The following is a 16,466-nucleotide window of genomic DNA, read 5'->3' as shown; positions in this document are numbered from 1 at the left end:
ATATCAGGGTGCGATGGTGAGGGCGAGGACACAGCGCCTGTTAGCGGGCGAAATGCCCATAAAACGCGCTCTTGCATTGGAAAACAAGCACGCCCGCAAGAATGACATATCAAAAATAGAATGGAATTGCGTAGTTTATTCAGATAAATCGAATATAGAGAGGAGCTTTTTAGTCACACAAAAGGGAAAATCGAACACTTGAAGTCCAGTTTCCTCTCACTTATTCCAAGGCTGGATGACGAAACAAAAAAAACACTTAGAGCTGCCAATCTCTAAAGGAGAGACGTAAATAAAGCCGTAGAAGACCTCAGCCCTGGAAAGTCTCCAATAGCAGACGGGATTTCAGCCGCCCTTTATAAGGCTTTCAAATATAATTTCGCCCTAGTTTTGACAACAATATTTAATGAGGTCTACGACAGGGATATGTTTCCTCCGTCTTTTCTTACAGCCCATACAATTTTAATACTAAAAACGTTGACGAAGACAAGCTTCAACAACTTACCGCGTGCAGAGCAATATCCCTGTCAAACACAGATTATAAGATCTTCATGAAAATTCTAGCTAAAAGGCTTCAAACTGTAATGTAAGAATTAGTAGGACCACATCAGACCTGGGGCATTAAAGGCCGAACCATATATACTAATATCCACAAGGCACGGTCTGTGCTGGAGTGTTGCGACGCCTTGCATGATAGCGTTGCCATGCTCCAGCTTGACCTAGAGAAAGCCTTCGACAAGGTGCCGCAGATGTCTTGTTATCAGTTTTAGAGCATGCAAATGTGGGCTCAGTTATTTGCAAGTGAGTCGCACTGGCGTACAGAGGCTGCACGACGCGCCTGATAGTAAATAAGAGGGTGGGCGAGCGCATCCAAGTGCAACGCTCTGTACGTCAAGGCTGCCCGCTGTCGCCATTGCTTTTCCGCTTGTATACTGAACCATTTTGTCTGAGCATTATCGAGAGCAGCAGTGTCCCAACTTTTCGTTTGCATGCAGCAGAGGTCCGTATATTCGTGTAGGCCGATAATATTGGCGTCTTCTGTGCCGACTACGAAAGCATTGTCAGTGTTGTCAAATTGGTGAAGGATTTTTGTACTGTGAGTGGTAGTGCTGCGAACTGGGATAAGTGTCTGGGTTTCTGGCATAGAGAGTGGCCCACAACCCCTGCGAATTTCGTGAAAATGCCTTGGGTAACAACCCCAGCGAAGTATTTAGGAGTGCCACCGGAAAACTACCGAGACAGTGCGTCATATTGGAACCAGAAGGTTTTAGAAGTATGTGAGAAGGCCGACAACTAAAAGGATTCGGATGGTTTATGTTTGCACGTGCCACGATTTGTAATTTATTTCTTGTTACCAAGATATGGTACGTGTTACAAGTACTGCATTGTTCTCGTGTGAATGGGCAGATATTCCACCGTGTGTTCGCCATTTTTGTGTGGAGAAGTACTTGGGAGCGCACCCGCCAAACCAGCTTGTTTCGTAGAAGAACGGCTGATTGGGCGAGTTGGTGAACCATGATGGACAGTAATGTAAATTGCGCAAAAAGACGAGACAAAGAGGAGAAGTGGACAACGACGGCGCAGAACTGACAACTGAATTTATTCGAAGAACGGAAGAGTATATATATAAGTACACACACTTGTTGTACCCACATGAGCATAGTCAAAAATGCATAAAAATCTATATCAACACAGCAAAACTCCCCCCATCACACGCACGTGGTGAAAACTGCCGACGCACTAACGATTGTGCAGCATGGTCATCTCATTTTCTGTCAATGCGACGGACGTTTTACTAACACAAACATTTTGCTTTCGGTTAATATGGAACGCCTCGGCGATTTCTCGAGTAGTCTGGTCTTTATGAAGAAACAATATATTAGTATCAACGAAGAAAGGTACACACTCACACGCGTTACAATGTTTTGCTAAGTTAGTATCATTCTTTTTTAAGGACTGCGCATGCTCCATCAGCCTAATGTTGATGCAACGGCCTGTCTGCCCAATATACGTACGGCCACAGGACAATGGTATTTGGTATACTACACCTATACTCTCCTAGGAGTGTAAAGCCTCTTTTAAACTACAAGTCATGTCACTCCAAACTTGTTAAATCTGGAATAGTAACAGCTTGTTTTAGGATGGCTGTCAATAAGTCTTGTGCACATCAAATGTATAATAGCCTTGAAATCCAAGCTAACAGATGTAGGGAGGCTGGTTATCCAGACTCAGTGCTTGTAGCTAGTGCTGATAAGGTTCTGCGTTCTCTGAAGTGTTCCGGACAGATAGAAAGAAAAAATGAAAGAAATAAAATTGCAGTTGTGCCTTATATACATGCATTATCACATCGGTTTAAAAAAGTAGGCGCAAAATATGGCGTACAGGTGTTGTTTTCAGCCCCTAATAAGATTGGCAAGGTAGGTGCAGCGGTTCAAAGAAAGCTGGGGGGCGCAAGAAGTAAGAACAGATGCCAGGTCAATCACGCCAAGAGTTTCATTAGTTGTAGGATGGGTGTAGTATACCAAATACCATTGTCCTGTGGCCGTACGTATATTGGGCAGACAGGCCGTTGCATCAACATTAGGCTGATGGAGCATGCGCAGTCCTTAAAAAAGAATGATACTAACTTAGCAAAACATTGTAACGCGTGTGAGTGTGTACCTTTCTTCGTTGATACTAATATATTGTTTCTTCATAAAGACCAGACTACTCGAGAAATCGCCGAGGCGTTCCATATTAACCGAAAGCAAAATGTTTGTGTTAGTAAAACGTCCGTCGCATTGACAGAAAATGAGATGACCATGCTGCACAATCGTTAGTGCGTCGGCAGTTTTCACCACGTGCGTGTGATGGGGGGAGTTTTGCTGTGTTGATATAGATTTTTATGCATTTTTGACTATGCTCATGTGGGTACAACAAGTGTGTGTACTTATATATATACTCTTCCGTTCTTCGAATAAATTCAGTTGTCAGTTCTGCGCCGTCGTTGTCCACTTCTCCTCTTTGTCTCGTCTTTTTGCGCAATTTACATTACTGTCCAGCTTGTTTCATCGCATCCGCTCTGGAGGAGTTGGTTTCGCACATTTGTATTTGCGCTAAGTGGTTAACTGTTTTCTGTTCTTTCGTGATACGAAGGACCCATTTTTACGAACCATGTGTCAGGTTAGGTTGAACAAAGTGCTACCAAATTTAGTTGTAAGTTCGGCGAGCATGCAAGGGAGGATTTTCGAAATCCTTAAATAAGTGTACATGTCATGCCATGTAATGCAAGCCCGTTTTTCGTATGAATATTTATCAACTGTCACGCGAAAGAATCATTGTAAGGATTTGTGAGATGTCTTTCTCCATATCCCATTGTACAGATTGTTGTACTATGCAGGTCCATGGAAGTCAGTTCTTAAATGAGTAATGAATATGGATGTAATTGGGGGAGCAAAAACTTTATTTTTCAAGCTGAATAGCACTACACTAGAAGTTAGGACTTATTAGAAATGAAGGATTTTTTTGTACATTGGGGAAATCATTGTTTCATATGCCACAAGCCAGAAACTATCGAACACGCTTTCTTAGACCGTTGGGAAGCCTTTTTCTTCTGGGTCATTCTACAACGAACGATTAAAAAAGGTGTACCCGTAGACGCAATCGGAATTCGGTGTTTACCATTTGAAGATGATGACGGGCTACCGCTGGACATGATAATGTTAATGGGCCTGCACAGTATCGGCGATCCAGAATGGCTTTCAGGCATGCAGACGTTGATGCGAGGAAAATACGGTAGTATTTTCGCAAAGCCGTAGCGGGAGTTATTGAAGTTTTCATGGCGCAAGAAGAAGTACCTGAGTGGATTCCGAGAATGGAAGTGTTGCTGCAAATGCCTGATTTGTTTCCGAAGATACAAATACATTGCTAATTTCCCCACCCTTGTGCCCCAGAGTGGCGCAGTGGAAGCGTGCTGGGCCCATAACCCAGAGGTCCGTGGATCGAAACCACGCTCTGCTACTGATATTTTTTGTTTTTCACTGAGCAACCCCGAAGATACAAATACACTGCTAATTTCCCCACCCTTGTGTCCAGCAGAGTGGCGCAGTGGAAGCGTGCTGGGCCCATAACCCAGAGGTCCGTGGATCGAAACCACGCTCTGCTACTGATATTTTTTGTTTTTCAATGAGCAACCCCGAAGATACAAATACACTGCTAATTTCCCCACCCTTTTGCCCAGCAGAGTGGCGCAGTGGAAGCGTGCTGGGCCCATAACCCAGAGGTCCGTGGATCGAAACCGCGCTCTGCTACTGATATTTTTTGTTGTTCAATGAGCAACCCCGAAGATACAAATACACTGCTAATTTCCCCACCCTTGTGCCCAGCAGAGTGGCGCAGTGGAAGTGTGCTGGGGGATTCTGCTTCCAGCCACGCCAGTGAACGGACGCAGGATGCAGGGCTCCTGAGGAGCGGCTTCAGCGGCCATGTCAAGCCGCGGTAACAGGACTGCTGAAAAGGACAACACTTACCAGGTCGTTTTGCCTGCACTTCCAACAGGTCGGTTTGTTTTGAATACCGTTTTTTTGCACGCCGATATCAGGGCCCGCCCGTACCGGGTGGAAGATTTCCGGGATGCTTTAGCACAACACTCGCTAATCCCCGATGTTATCGCTATGGGGGCGTATCGGATGAGCCACGTCTGGGCCGTCACTCTCAAGGATACTGAAGCCGTCAACAAGATTGTCAGTGTAGGTGAGCTGTCTGCGAAAAACGGTCGCTGCTTGGTGATTGACCCGGCGAACCAGGACGTGCGACTCAAACTTCACTGGCTACTTCACAACGTGCCAGATGAAGATGTTCGTGCTGCATTTGCGCCGTACGGAAAGGTGTCAGACGTTTCCCGGGAGCGCTGGCGTGTTAAAGGTATGCTGGAAAAGGGCTCTACAACTAGACTCGTCACGCTGAAGCTGAAAGCTGGCATGAAGCTCGACGACCTGCCGCATCAGCTGAATGTTAGCGGTGAGCTCGCGCTCGTCATTGTGCCAGGCAGACCCCCGTTGTGCCTACGCTGCCGGAGTACGGGTCACATCCGCAAAGAGTGCCGGGTTCCTCGCTGGGGAACCTGCCGACGGTTCGGGCATGAAGACAACCAGTGTGCACGAACCTACGCTAGCATTGCCGGACCTGGGACCAGCGAAGACTCGTCCGAGTTAATTATGGACGAGGCGGATGCGGAGGAGGCTGCTGACATTAGAGGTCAGTCAACGAAACAGGACGCGCCTTCCATGACGGTTTTAACAAAGGATAAGGTGACGGTCTCAAATGAAAAGAATGAACCTCGGCATGTCTTGAACGCTCCATCCCAGGACCATGAAAGCGAGTCAAAGGAAGGGTCAGAAGACTTAACCAAATTTTCTGACGCTGAGGATCATCTCAGTACTGAGCCTTCCTGTACTGATGCCATGGAGGTTGGGCCGGAGACAGCAGCCTTAATTGCCGCGAAACGTCCGCATGAGGAAAGCGTCGAGGAGACTCAGCTACCAGGCGGTGTTTGTGGTGAGCCGCCGCCGAAAACTTCTGGCATCCGAAGAGCCACGTTAAGACCGAAGCCGAACTTCTCGGCCGACACGCGGCAGGCGGGGAAACCGCCTCCGTAGTTTTTGTGGTGACCTGAACGATTTGTGGGTCGGCTGCCTACCGACCAGCGTCACGAACCTTCTACAACCAAGTGGTGCGTGTGTTAGCAAAAATGAAACAATGGGCTTGGACTTCGTTTGAATGCATCCCGACATTCTGCTGGCAGGACATTACATGCATGCATACGCCGCTCTTTGTCAGAAGCGGAGGCCACGCAACCATGAAGGTAGGCACCATGCCGGTACTGGCCTCTCTCCAGTACATGACCCTTAAGCTTAATTCGCCGTTACACGTAGCTACTTTGAATGTTAGAGGACTGGGAGCGAGAAGGCGACAATGCCAGCTCAGTCGCCTCCTTGTGGATAATGATAGATATAGCAGCTGCGCAAGAGTCAAAGATTGAGAGCCAAGAAAGCACTGACCGTATGGTGGCTTCTTTTCAAACAAACTTTTATGTGTGTGTATGCCATTCTGTTGGTGTATCGGGTGGATGCCTTTTATTTATACGTAACACGCTGGGAGTAAGCGTAGAGTCCGTTTTTGCCTGTCCAACTGGTCGGCTTTTGGTTACCGATTTTACCTACTCTAATTTATGCTGGCGTGTTGTGTGTGTGTATGCTCCCAATTCAGGGCGTGAGCGTGAATTGTTTTTTCAGTCTATTGAGTTGTGGTTAAAGGTCGACAAAATCTTGCTTGTACTTGGTGACTACAACTGTGTGTGCGCAGCTGTGGACCGATCGGCCAAGTGTAAACCTCGAAGAGACAGAAGCTCCGTGCTGTTGAATGCACTTGTGCATGAGTATAGCCTTGAGGATGTTGGTAGTGTGTTCTCCACTGGAAACCAGCCAGAGTTCACGCACTTTCAGCGAGATAGCCATGCCAGATTGGACAGGGTGTATGCCTCGGTAGATCTTGTTTCCCTATGTACTGCATATGAGGTCAAACCTGTGTCTTTCAGCGATCATTGTCTCGTGAGCGCAGTGTTTGGTCGCAAAGGAAAGAAATCGCGCTTTAACTGGTACCTATGGAAACTGAATGATAAACTTCTTGCCGATGAAGAGTTCCTTACTGAAGTTAAGACAGAGTTTGAAAATCGTCTTGCTATGCGACCAGTAAGTTTTGCAGCGGAATGGGACAGCTTCAAAGAGTGGGTCAAATTTAAAGCAATAGAAAAGAGTAGTAAGCTGCGGTACAAAGAGAAAGAAAAAGAAAAAGAACTGAATGAACAACTTGCTCTTTTTTGAGCATGGAAAGTACTGTGCCAGGGCATTTCGCCAGTAAAATACGAGAGCTTGAAAGTGAGCTGGAAACAATCGACCGCAAAAGATACACAGCGGCTGTCATACGTGCAAGGGCTGAAAAACTTTGGGCTGGAGAAGTGCCGACAAAACGAGCCCTAGCAGACGAGAAAAGATACGCCTGCCAGAAAGAAATTAGTAGTATAAGGTATGGCGGCCATATCACAGAAGATGCTAAAGATATTCAGCATGCGTAGCAGAGCACTTCGAAGAACTGCTTAGCGCTAAGCTTGAGACTGTAGGCGGCTTTCAAACAGACTTTCTAAGACTGATGCCTGCACTGGATGACGAAAGTAAAGCGCGCCTAGAAACACCGATAACGTTACAGGAGATAGAATCTGCAATAGATGACCTGTCACCTGGGAAAGCCCCTGGGCCCGATGGTCTGAGCGCTGTCTTCTTTAAAACGTTTCAGCACTATGCGGCTCAGTTTATGCTCGATGTAATCACTGAAGCTTACGAACGTAATGCTGTTCCATTGTCTTTCTCTACATCGCACATTGTTCTAATACCCAAGACAGAGGATCCGGAGAAACGACAGTTGGTGGGGTCATATCGACCGATAAGCCTCACCAATGTTGACTACAAGGTGTACATGAAGGTTTTAGCAAAAAGACTGCAAAGCGTAATAAAGGAATTGGTTGGGTCTCATCAAACGTGCGGCATCAAGGGTCGATCCATTGCCACGAATATACATGTCGCAAGAACCGTACTAGAATGTGTTGATGCACTCGGTGGTCAGATAGCCATGGTGCAGTTAGATTTGGCGAAAGCCTTTGACCGTGTTTCCCACGAAATTCTTTTTTCCATTTTGGAGCATTCTAACCTTGGAAAAGTCATAGTGGAGGGTGTTAAAATGGCTTACGCGAACTGCACGACCCGTATTATAGTGAATGGTGAACTGACTGACAGCATCGCAGTACGTTCATCGGTAAGGCAGGGCTGCCCGCTCTCACCCCTGCTTTTTGCACTGTATTTAGAGCCACTTTGCTTGGCTATCATTGATAGCGATCGCATTTTAGGGTTCAAGCTGCAATCAGCACACGTGAAAATGCTAGCATATGCTGATGACATAGCAGTGTTTTGTGCAACTAGAAAGAGCATCTGTGAAGTTACGGGTGTCGTTCAAACATTTTGTGATCAAACCGGATGCAAGATCAATTGGGAGAAAAGCTCTGGGTTTTGGCACGGTGATTGGGACGTGACACCTGATTTCTTCTGTAAGCTGCGATGGTCTGCTCTCCCAACGCGATATCTAGGTTTGCCTTTAGATTGTTATCGAGATCCCAACGTGCACTGGATGGAAGAAACATCCAGGGCGAAAGAAAAAGCGGATGCGTGGCAAGGAAGGCAACTCTCAATGTTTTCGCGCGCTTCTATTTGCAATGTTTTTCTTATTTCGAGGCTGTGGTACCTCATGAATGTGTTGTGTGTCTCACGAACCTCAGTTCAGAAAATGCACTGCGTTTTTGCTGTTTTTATTTGGGCATCCACATGGGAAAAAACCGGCCGGACGAATTTGTTTATTTCTGTTAAAAGGGGCGGGCTTGGCCTTGTCCATTTGTTCTTGCGTCAAGTGGTTTCGCGATTTATATTCCTGCGTGATCAAAAAGATATCTTTCTAAGAACTGTGATGCAAGTGCGATTGCAGAGGTTGCTTCCTGAATGGATCGTGTCATGTGAAAGCATGCCTGGTACTGTGACTGGCTACCTGCGCGAGGATGTTTTTTCGTGCAAGTTGCTGGAAGTGCGGTTTTCTTTTGATTACCTTTTCAATCTTCAAAAAATAACTGTATAAAGATCTCATTGACGTGATGCTGCCGGTGCTTTTTTACCGGGCATTACACTGTGGAGGCCCAGGGCAGGACGTTTTGAAAAGAGTTAAGAAGATGCCCGTGAGGCCATCAGCTAAAACCTTCCTTTTCAAACTTCACTCCAATACGCTCCCTGTTAAAACCTGGCTGAATGAAAAAGGTATCTTCGTCCCATGGACAACGAATTGCCTGTTGTGCAAAAAACCGGAGACAATTGAACACGTCTTCTTACAGTGTTGGGATGCTGTCTTTCTATGGGACGTCCTCCAAAGGACAATTAAAAAGGAACTTCCCCTAACTCCGTACGGTATCAGATTCCTACCAGTGCAGAACGATGATGCCCCTTATGATTTAATTATGCTTCTTGGCCTCCATAGTTTGTGGAAAACACGAATGCAGGTGCGTCACGCAGATATAAATACACGATCTGCGCGTGAAAACTTCATTGAAAGTGCGGTGTATATACGCGAATCTTTCAGGATGCAGCAGGATCCACCACAATGGCAATGTCTATTTGACGAGATGGTGAACCTGAAAAGATTTTAGCCGCGTACGCGTTAGCTCAAGTGTAGTTGACGTGTTTTATCATGTGTATTTTGTTTTTGTGTTTCACGGCAATAAAGAAAAAAAAAGTGGAAGCGTGCTGGGCCCATAACCCAGAGGTCCGTGGATCGAAACCACGCTATGCTACTGATATTTTTTGTTGTTCAATGAGCAACCCCGAAGATACGAATACACTGCTAATTTCCCCACCCTTGTGCCCAGCAGAGTGGCGCAGTGGAAGCGTGCTGGGCCCATAACCCAGAGGTCCGTGGATCGAAACCACGCTCTGCTACTGATATTTTTATTTTCATTGAGCAACCCCGAAGATGCAAATACACTGCTAATTTCCCCACCCTTGTGCCCAGCAGAGGGCGTTCTGGGCGGCTGAGCCTGAAAATGTTGCTTGCTGGAAACAGCGCATCGGCCGTTGGCCGAGGTCTTTCGACTCCTCAGGACACTACCAAAACGTACAAAGTTGTCCTTCCACGCCTGCCCTCCGGTAATGTAGTCCTTAATACCGTTTTCCTGCATGCCGACCTTAAGGGTCGCCCGTACCGAGCACCTGACTTTCGAGACGCACTTGCACAGATTTTGGACCTCCGGGAAATTCTGTGCATTGGTCAATACCAAATGAGCCACGTGTGGATGGTTACCTGCGAGAGTAGTTCTTCAAAGCAGAAGCTAATTAACAAAGCAGAGTTCCCTGTGAAAGGACTTCGGTGCATGGTGTTCGGAATGTCAAGGTTAAGCTCCTTTGGCTTCCCCGCTATATGGAGCACCGGAGGATTGTGGAAGCTTTCGAGCCTTATGGAACGATTCAATCTGTGGAGCGTGAAAAGTGGCGGTGCCCAAGGATGGAGCACATGGAAACGGCGAACCGTGAAATCTCCCTCACGCTCAAGGACGGAGTGTCAGCAAGTAGAATTCCTCACACTCTTAATGTTTATGGGGTGCAGGCATTAGTGCTTATCTCAGGGAGACCTACACTGTGTCTTCGATGCAGCCGGATAGGTCATGTACGGCGTCAGTGCCGAACGCCTCAATGCACCCAGTGCCGGCGCTTTGGCCATACTGTGGAGAACTGTGTATTAAGTTATGCGGATAGACTGCGTCAAGGCCAGTGATCACGAGAAGATGACGTGGCGTCCGAACATATCATGGATGTGTCACTGGTTGTTGATGTAACTGGTGAGTTAGGTCGTGAACCTCAAATTGATGGGGACCAGAAGCCTTCTGCACCTCACATCAACTCAGAAGAATCTGCAGTGACCGGCCACAAAGCCAAAACCGCCGGACCCGGGCCCGCCTGTGAGTGCCACTCAGAGTGCTGCGCTTGCTGCCCAAGAACCACCTGTCATTGAAGGACGTCTGGATATGCCTCCTGTGGAGTCAATGGAGAAGATACTGCCAGTGGATGCTCGCCTATCCTCCTTCGTCATTGATTCTCCTTCGTCGTTGGAGGGTAACAGTGAGCCGTCTCTGGCGCCGATCTCTGGTGAGTCCGGTTCTCTGTCGGCTGTCAGTGTGGCAGCGAGTGATGTGCTTCAATCAGGTTCGTGGGCCGAAGCCTTGAGTGTCTCAGAGGAGGACATGGACAACACAGTGCCTTTGAAGCGTCCCGCAGATGATGAGGTGTGTATCGATGTTGCTGGCCAGTAGGCACACTGTGTAGAGACCACACGAAGGGTGACTTTAAAGAGGAGGGCGATGTCTGCCCGAAAGGCCGCCAATTTGCAGGCGGGCCACCCCGTTCCAGGGGATGATGTTTAAAAGGACTAGTACCAAAAATGGCTAGCGTCGCAGCATATCAAGTCGCTACCCTTAACTTCAGGGGTATGCGTAATCGTCGGAGACAGCAGCAGTTAAGACATCTGTTAAAGAAATGGAGTGTGTCTGTAGCAGCAATTCAGGAAACAAAGTTGTCCTCCGATGAAGAGACGGAAGCTGCTCTTGAGCCGTTTTTGCCGGAATATAACATTATTGTTAGCCACGCTAGAGGCTTGTCTGGAGGGTGTATGCTATCCCTGGCCAGAACACTAGAGATGACAGCCATGTCTTATTGCATAGATGACGAGGGACGACTTGTATGCTGTGACCTCACAATCTCAGGTTTGCAGTGGCGAATTATTTGTGTTTACGTCCCTGTAAAACAGCGAGACAGAGGGCATTTTTTTTTCATTAGGTAATCATTTGTGCACAGATCGCAAAATTATGTTGTTGGGAGATTTTAACTGTGTTTGTAGGGATGAGGACCGATCAGCATTATGTAAGAGATATGATCCTAGTGCTGCATTACTTAACGATTTGGCTTGTGAATATAACCTTGTGGACGTGCGGTAGGAAAAAGGCGACAGTATTCATTTCACTCATTTTCAGTTCTCCTCTAATGCCCGCCTTGACAGAATTTATGTTTCTGCAGACACGTTAGCAAATGTGTTTGGTTACTGGGTGCGGCCCATCTTCTTCAGTGACCATTGTATGGTGTCTCTTCAGGTAGGGAGGTACAGTCGGCAGATACTTCGCCCTCGGTGGGAACTGTGGAAAATGAATAACTGTCTGCTCTCAAATGAAATCTTTAAGCGTGCTGTACCTACTTGTTTAAAAGACATATGGTCACGCCATGATCTGTCAGTTTTTCAAAAATGGGACTTGTTTAAACAGGAAACCAAAAACTTAGCAATTGAAGCCTCTGCAAGAATCGCGTTCCTAAAGAGACACCACCTTCGTGAGCTTGGGCGCACTCTAACTGAGCTACATGAGCTAGAGAGGGTTAGCCCGGGTGCCTATGTTGAAGAAATTAATAACGTAAAGGCAGAGCTTCAACAATTTGCGACGGAAAGATACAAGGGGGCCCTAATAAGATCTAGGACTCGAAGGTTTCTTGACGAGCAACCTTCACGTCGGGCCCTCAGTGATGAACGAGAGAATGCTCTTACGAAGGAAATATTGGAAATTCAGTATGGTGATTGCACATATAGTGATGCTCCTAGTATTCTTGCTGCTTTCTATGATTATTATCGAAAGCTGTTCGGCAGTTGTAAAGATCCAAATCAGGGTTTCGATTATAATTCCTTACTTGAGAACTTTCCTCGACTAGACGATGAGAAGTGTACTGTAGTAGAGGGACCCATCACTTTGGAAGAAATTAAATCAGCCATTTCAGACCTTCAGAACCAGAAATCTCCTGGCCCAGATGGTATTACTAGCGAATTTTATAAAACATTTTCGCCTTGCCTAACGCCTGTTTTGATGGAAGTATTCCAAGCATCTTATAATGCGGGTTTCCTGCCTCCCACTTTCTATTCAGGCCACACAATATTAATTCCCAAAAGCAAAGATACTAATCGGTTGAAAACTGTTGAAGGATATCGTCCAATTTCCCTCTGTAATGTTGATTACAAAATTTTTGCCAAGGTCCTTTGTTCTCATTTGCAGCTGGTTATCATGGACTTGATAGGTTCGCATCAGGTGTGTGGTATCAGAGGGCGCAGTATTCAAACACACATCCATATTGCACGTTCAGTAATCGAGACAGTATCAGATGAGACAGGCCAAGTAGCTCTGATTCAAATGGACCTGGCGAAGGCGTTTGATAAAGTTCGGCACTATTTCTTGTTCGCGGTCTTGGAGAATGCAAACATTGGTGACGTTTTGCTCAATGGCATAAGACTGTGCTATATGAACTCGTATACAAGACTAATTGTTAATCAGGAGCTAACGAAACCAATACCACTGGAATCATCTGTTCGTCAAGGATGTCCACTGTCTCCACTGTTGTTTGGCTTATATATAGAACCCCTCTGTCTCAGTATTATTAACAGTGCAGCCATCCGTGGTTTCTCTCTGGCTCAATGTGAAGTTAAGATTTTAGCTTACGCGGACGATATCGCCCTCTTTTGTTCTGACAAAAAGAGAGTACTTGAGGCTTTACACTTGACTGAGCAGTTCTGCGATGTATCAGGCGCGGCCCTTAATTTAGATAAATCCAAAGGTTTTTGGTTGGGACACTGGGGCACTAGACCAAGCCAGTTTGGAGGCATATGCTGGGACTGTAGTCCTCTCCAGTACCTAGGGGTTCCGCTGCATCAAGTTCGTAACAGCGCAGCCTACCGGGATTCACAAATCGTACCTATGCGGCGACAAACGCAGGCTTGGATGGGTAGGGAACTCTCAGTGTTTGCTAGGGCACAGGTCTGTAACATAATTTTGTTTGCAAAGCTTGCGTATGTCCTTCAAGCCCTGCATTGTGCGAGGAGGAAAGTACAAGTTATACACAGAATATTTGCAACATTTGTGTGGCGCTCTCAATGGGAGCCCATGCGGCGTGACAACTTGTTTCTTCCCTTAGAGTCTGGTGGAGTGGGCCTTATTCACTTGTTTGTGCATCAACTTGTTTCCCATTTTTTCTTTTTCAAATCGGCAAACCATCCGTTTCTTGTAACTGTGCTCATTAGGCGTCTTAGTCCACATTTGCCTTACTTATTCGCACCAACTGGGCAGGCTCGTGAGGGGCGTTTATGGGGATTCCTTAAGGAGGTTGCTGACACTTTCAATTTTCTCACTGTGCGTTTCTCTGTAGATTACCTGTATAGCCTCTCGAGAAAGCAGATGACCCAGGCTCTCACTGAGTCTTTGTTCCCTACACCGTTCTATCGGCAGCCTTATCTGGGGTTTTTGGACACCACTGTTCTAAAGCGTGTTAGGCAAATGTGCATTCAGGCAGCTGCAAAAACGTTCTTTTTCAAATTACATAAAGCGACGTTGCCTGTCAAGACATTTCTTCACAATAAGGAGATGTTTGTGCCCTGGTAGGTAAATTGTCGTCTCTGTAACGTGCCTGAGGCAATTGATCATTGCTTTATTCTGTGCCGTGATGCTATGTTCTTTTGGGACATACTACAAAGAACTCTTAAAAAGGACATTGAAATTACGCCTTATACAATTAGATTTTTGCCTCCTGACAAAAACTCTGTCGTGCCTTGCGATCTATTTGTGTTGATGGGATTGTTCAGCCTTTGGAAAAGCCGCATGATGGACAGGCATGCAGAGCCACCAAGATCGTCCAAATCCGTGTTTCGGGAGCAGTGTGCTTTGATGAGAAGTGTATATGCTGCAAGTGGAGAACCTCCAAACTTTATGCCGTATCTAGACGCATGTGTATGTCTCCCAGACTTTTGATGTTCTGATGATTGTGCATTGTCGGGCTGGGGATATGACGGGCTCGTATTAAGCAGCCCGGTAACTTTAGTTGTTCCTTTTTACGAAAAATTTTCCATGCAATAAAAAAAGGAAGAAAAAAAAAGCAGAGTGGCGCAGTGGAAGCGTGCTGGGCCCATAACCCAGAGGCCCGTGGATCGAAACCACGCTCTGCTACTGATATTTTTTGTTTTTCACTCAGCAACCCCGAAGATACAAATACACTGCTAATTTCCCCACCCTCATGCTCAGCAGAGTGGCGCAGTGGAAGCGTGCTGGGCCCATAACCCAGAGGTCCGTGGATCGAAACCACGCTCTGCTACTGATATTTTTTGTATTTCACTGAGCAACCCCGAAGATACAAATACACTGCTAATTTCCCCACCTTTGTGCCCAGCAGAGTGGCACAGTGGAAGCGTGCTGGGCCCATAACCCAGAGGTCCGTGGATCGAAACCACGATCTGCTACTGATATTTTTTATTTTTCACTGAGCAACCCCGAAGATACAAATACACTGCTAATTTCCCCACCCTTGTGCCCAGCAGAGTGGCGCAGTGGGATTCTACTTCCGGCCACCGTAGTGAACGGTCGCAGAATCATGTGCTCCAGCGGAGCGGCGATAGCGGCCCTTTCCAGCCGCGGAAACAGGCTCGAGGACATGGATGATACCGAGTATCAGATTACTCTGCCGACTTTGCCCACCGGACGCGTTGTTTTTAACACGCTTTTTTTGCACGGCGATGTGCGAGTCAGGCCATACAGGGTCGAGGATTTCCGCGACGCCCTTGCCAACGCTGGTACGCTCCCCGACGTTGTGGCGTAGGGGGCGTATCAGATCAACCATGTTTGGGCGGTCACGTTAAGCAGCACAGAAGCAACGAAGAAATTGGCGGCTTTCAAGGAGCTCGATGTTAAGGGACGCCGTTGCCTTATTATCGATCCCGAAGACCAACAGGTGAAGCTGCGACTTCACTGGATGTTGCACGGTGTGGCAGATGACGACATCCGGACGGCTTTTGCTGCGTTTGGGAATGTGACCGAGGTGACCCGGGAAAGGTGGAGAGTTCAAGGCGTCAAGGAGAAGGGGTCCACCACGAGGACTGTGCTCCTGAAATTGAAATCTGGCATTAAGGTCGACGACTTACCTCACCAGCTGCGAGTTGCCGGAGAGCTAGCCCTTGTCGTGGTGCCTGGGCAAGCGATGCAGTGCCTGCGCTGCCGCGGTACCGGTCACGTTCGACGTGAATGTAAGGTACCGCGTTGTCCAAAGTGTAGACGCTACGGACATGACGAGGCTGCCTGTGTGCTTTCGTACGCTTCGGCCGCGGGACATGGAACTGCGGAACGGTCGGCGGAGCTCACAATGGACGTGGTCGAGGCGGAGGAGGCGGCGAAGGGTGCCGGAGAGGTTCGAACGAAGACACGGGAGACGGATTCATCGGTGGACTCGGCAGAAAGCGGCAATGCTGCGAGGGATGTGGGGAGAGCGGACTCTGCACCTGAGCTCACTATCAATGAGGAAGGCACGGCACTTGAGCCGGCAAATGGTATGGAACAGGATAATGGGGAGGACCACTCGGACACCAGTGCTGTTCGTAAGCCAAGCGTCCTAGCCCCAGCCAAGCGATCCCACACACAGTCCGAACCTGAAGGTAACCAGGTGTCAGCCCCCAGCGTCGACGAGCCACCAGCAAAAACGGGGCAATCCCGGCGGTCCACGCTACGTCCGCGGCCAAACATATCATCAGAGAGACGGGCAGCGGATAAAGTGCCCCCGCTGCCGGGTCAGCCGCTCGCACCGGACGGGGATGGATCCAACGACGGCGTCTAGCAACGCGCTAGACGGGAAAGGTAAGCACCATGCTTTCGGTCTCTTCACCCTTGATGAAAATGGCGCCCGAAACCACCTTAAGAGTAGCCACGTTAAATGTCAGGGGATTTGCAGGCAAAAAGAAGCAGAGCCAGGTGCACCGGCTCTTAACTGACCATGATATTGACGTGC

General features: G+C 47.6%; 5 non-coding genes across 5 annotated transcripts; all 5 read left to right on the top strand.

The window, feature by feature from the left end:
- Positions 1 to 4,069: 4,069 nt before the first annotated feature.
- On the top strand, positions 4,070 to 4,141 carry TRNAM-CAU (transfer RNA methionine (anticodon CAU)). The gene has a single exon. It is a non-coding gene; the product is annotated as a tRNA-Met (tRNA).
- A 73-nt stretch (positions 4,142 to 4,214) lies between these two features.
- Positions 4,215 to 4,286, top strand: TRNAM-CAU (transfer RNA methionine (anticodon CAU)). The gene has a single exon. It is a non-coding gene; the product is annotated as a tRNA-Met (tRNA).
- A 5,202-nt stretch (positions 4,287 to 9,488) lies between these two features.
- On the top strand, positions 9,489 to 9,560 carry TRNAM-CAU (transfer RNA methionine (anticodon CAU)). Its single transcript has one exon. It is a non-coding gene; the product is annotated as a tRNA-Met (tRNA).
- A 5,009-nt stretch (positions 9,561 to 14,569) lies between these two features.
- On the top strand, positions 14,570 to 14,641 carry TRNAM-CAU (transfer RNA methionine (anticodon CAU)). Its single transcript has one exon. It is a non-coding gene; the product is annotated as a tRNA-Met (tRNA).
- A 73-nt stretch (positions 14,642 to 14,714) lies between these two features.
- Positions 14,715 to 14,786, top strand: TRNAM-CAU (transfer RNA methionine (anticodon CAU)). Its single transcript has one exon. It is a non-coding gene; the product is annotated as a tRNA-Met (tRNA).
- The last annotated feature ends 1,680 nt before the right edge of the window (positions 14,787 to 16,466 follow it).

This window comes from Amblyomma maculatum, chromosome 1 (assembly GCF_055883805.1).
Source record: "Amblyomma maculatum isolate TAMU_Amacu chromosome 1, ASM5588380v1, whole genome shotgun sequence".
In the NCBI taxonomy this organism is placed as follows: domain Eukaryota; kingdom Metazoa; phylum Arthropoda; class Arachnida; order Ixodida; family Ixodidae; genus Amblyomma; species Amblyomma maculatum.
Note: the sequence above shows the minus strand (reverse complement) of the source record. Positions and strands in the feature narration are given on the sequence as shown.